Raw genomic sequence first — 4,050 nt, forward strand, 5'->3', positions numbered from 1 at the left:
ACTAATGGCAAAAATAACTGTACATAAATTCTATACTCTAGGTGATAAAATGGTTTCCCATGGGGGTATAGGTTAACAATTCTGAAACATGTATGTTATATACATTTATGTTATGTATATGTATGCTGTACTTGAACAACTAAGTGGATGGCAGATGGTGGGAGCAAGGTTTCTTAATGTTAGAGAGGGAATTTACAGTTAAGCAAAGAGTAGAAGATAGAAGATCCATGTCATAGTAGATTAGAATTGGAGACATCAGTATTAGTGTATGCTTAGTTTAATGTAGATAAAAATGGTCCCATATAGAAATATTTGTAGATGGTGCCTATACATAAGTTATTATACACATATACATTTCTTTGTTTTATCACCAGAGAGGACCTAAAAGATGTGACACTCCACCAGCAAACAGCACATATAGTGCCAAGATCTTAGTTTCTAAAACCTTCCTCTGATGAGAGGAACTAGTTTCTTGGAGAAATGACTGATTCCAAGACTGGGGCAGGAAATATAGATGATGAACCTAGAACACCCCGTAGTGCCAGAAAGTAAAGTGCTCAAAAACCAAAACAAAACTTCCAACAATTCACAGAGATGGAGACATGTCAAATGATCACAGTGGCTAGAGTCATTTGAACAAAATGAATAAAGTAAGGTTGGATTATAACCCAAAATATATTTTAAAACCATGAACCTATGTTGATATAAATCATTAAATATTAAATAAGAGGAAATGGACAAATCTCCTGGACATAAAAATTCCAAGTGATTTCCGTAGATACCCTGCCCCCGAGGAGATGGAGCATAATGCTGCACTTCTGAAGAGTGGGCTGCATAGAACGGCTCCCTTCTGAAGAATACATACAGCATGGAAAGGATCAAAAAGAGTAGCTTTCCAGTGGAGAAATCTGACAAACACTGTCTCCGTGAGGTGATCAAGGATTACATCCACAGTGACAAGTCATTTTGATAGTATGTATCCTTGATGAGATGTGATGAGGATGGCACTTTTTCTCTGTGGTCTTCCTACCTGTATTAGTCTGATAAAGACATACCTGAGACTGGGTAATTTATACAGGAAAAAGGTTTAATTGGACTTACAGTTCCACATGGCTGGTGAAGCCTCACAATCATGGTGGAAGGCTAGGAGGAGCATGTCATGTCTTACATGGATGGCAACAGGCAAAGAGAGAGAGCTTGTGCAGGGGAACTCCTCTTTTTAAAACCATCAGATCTTGTGAGGCTTACTCTCAATCACGAGAACAGCATGGGAAAGACTTGCCCCATGATTCAATTACCTGCCACTGGGTCCCTTCCACAATATGTGGGAATTCAAAATGAGATTTGGGTAGAGACACAGCCAAACCATATCACTACCAAAAATGGGTATCCCAAATCTGATCATGTGAAAGTCATCAGACAAATTCCAAGAGAGAGCATCCTATAATTTACCTGTCCTATACTCCTCAAAACTTTCAAAGTCATCAAAAACAACAAAAAGTCTGAGAAACTATGATTGCCAAAAAAAGCCTAAGAAGACATGACAACTAAAGTTAATGTCATATCCTGGATAGGATCCTGGAACAGAAATACAACATTAGGCAAAAACAGAGAACATGAATAAGGTGTGAGCTTTAGTTAATAATAATGTATCAACATTGGTTCATTGTTTGTGACAAATGTACCATACTAATGTAAGATGTTGATAATAGAAGAAACTGGGTTGAGGTATTGTCAGAACACTGTGTACTATTTTTATAATTTTTGTGTAAATCTAAAAACATTCCAAAAATTTAAAGTTTTTTTAAAAAATAAAAGCTATAGGGTTTTTTTTAATTAGATAAGCAATATGAACCCTTACCCCAATTACATCTGCATATCTGGGATTTCTTTCAGCATTTTATGATTAATTAGATCACTCAAATTAGTAATGATTATCATTGTTAATTTAAAAAATGGTGGCATTACAAAGACTAGGAAGTATAATGGTTTTTGGTTTAGAAATTGGAAATTGACCACCAAAAAACAAGAAACTCACTAAGTGACTTGGAAAATTATTCTGCCTGTATATATTATGGTCTTTTCTCAAATGGTGACCAGAGTAGCACTGGCAGTGGAATCACAGAGTGTGCTCCCTAGACATAGTGATTCCTGGGCCAACCTCAGAACTCATGAACCGGAATCTCAGGGTGGGGAAGCATGGAAGAGCAGAAAAGGGAAGATCGAAAATAGTAATCTTCAATGAGACTTTCCATTTAGCCAACTGTCATTACAAATTCTGTAGTTAAGCACTTATTATTGCGGAAGTACAATATGAAGTGCTTTTAGAGTTATCAAAAGTACATTGGGTTCATATATGAGCTTCATAAATAAAATTGTGCATCTCTTCTTTTAGTATGAAATAATCAAATCCAGGTTTGTATTCTCATGTATGCATATGAATTTTTACTAACATTTATGGTCCTGTCAGCACACTCTTCAAATTATGGTAAATTAGTTGATCTTGTTTTTCTAACTTATTTTCCAAAAGGCACTAACTGAAAGCGATTTTTAGGAGTTTTATACATTGGAACCATTTTAAAAAAAAAACACTTTTGTCACCTTCACACATTCATGCACTTCATAGTTGATTCTGGCAGGTTTTTAAATAGCAATTTGAGATAAATCTTAATAAAAGAAGCATACATAACTCTAGCAAATAATTAATGTTCAATGAACTCCTATTTTGAAACCAATTGGTGAATTACTTTTTTGTTTGTATGTGTGTGTTTCTTTTTAATTTATAAATATTTCCATTTGATATTTCTTGGTTGAGTCATATTGCCTTTTGATCCTTTAGTTTATACTTGGGTTGCAAGGGCGGTAATAAAAACAACTATAGGTTAGCAAGCAACTACAATCACAGAAGGTGAGTTTATTTATAGCTTTACCCATAAAGGTTTCTATTTCTCTTATATATCCTCATGATTTTGAGAAATGTCACAGTAACAATTTGAATTTTAGACACAAATGAGGTGGTATATTTTTGAAAGTAATTGAGCAGTAAAACCAAGGCCAATGGGTCAGAGCTACATGGAGCTCAATATAAAAACTAAGAACTTTTGAAGAAACTGAGAGTCACCCAAAGATGGCAAAACTATGTCACTAAGTGACAGCACTTGTCCTTGGAGGGATTATCAGAAGTTGAACAATTATTTGATGAAGCTGAGCTAGTAAGTAAAATAAATATTCTTGGCCAGGCGCCATGGCTAACGCCTCTAATCCCAGCACTTTGGGAGGCCGAGGTGGGTGGATCACCTGAGGTAAGGAGTCCAAGACCAGCCGGGCCAACATGGTGAAATCCCGTCTCTACCAAAAATACCAAAATTATCTGGGCATGGTGGCATGTGCCTGTAGTCCCAGCTACTCAGGAGGCTGAGGCAGGAGAATCGCTTGAACCCAGGAGACAGAGGTTGCAGTAAGCTGAGATCATGCCACTGCACTCCAGCCTGGGCAACACAAGCAGGCTCCATCTTAAAATCAATCAATCAATCAATCAATCAATATTCTTTAAGGTCTAGTCCAGCAAGAGTTATGTGTTAAGCCACTTGAGTTTAAAAAGTGAGGTGGGGTAGAAATAATATATTTCAGTGTATTTGCGAAGATGTATATAGTCTGAAATTTTATATAGAGGTATAAAGATTTATTTTAAGTTTATATTTGTTTGTTCTGATGATAGTTACTGCATTAAAAATTATCCCCAAACTTAGAGACTTACAAAAACACTTTATTTTAATCATGGACACAGATTAGGACTTTGAGAAAGACTTATTATCTTGGAAGTTCTTCCTTTTTGGTTTCTCAGACAGTTAGCATTAGATACTGGTAGAGGCCACTGTCATCTGAAGGCTTCACTGGGTTGGACATCCAAGATCGTGCACTCACAAGGTTTACAGTGGATGCTGGCCATTGGCTAGGACCCGTGCTGAGTTGTTTACCAGAGTACCAATTTTGTCTTTCTAGCATGGTAGCCCCAGAATAGTGAGATTTCTTATGTCCACCAGAAAAAGC

Source organism: Pan troglodytes, chromosome 17 (assembly GCF_028858775.2).
Source record: "Pan troglodytes isolate AG18354 chromosome 17, NHGRI_mPanTro3-v2.0_pri, whole genome shotgun sequence".
NCBI classification, from domain to species: domain Eukaryota; kingdom Metazoa; phylum Chordata; class Mammalia; order Primates; family Hominidae; genus Pan; species Pan troglodytes.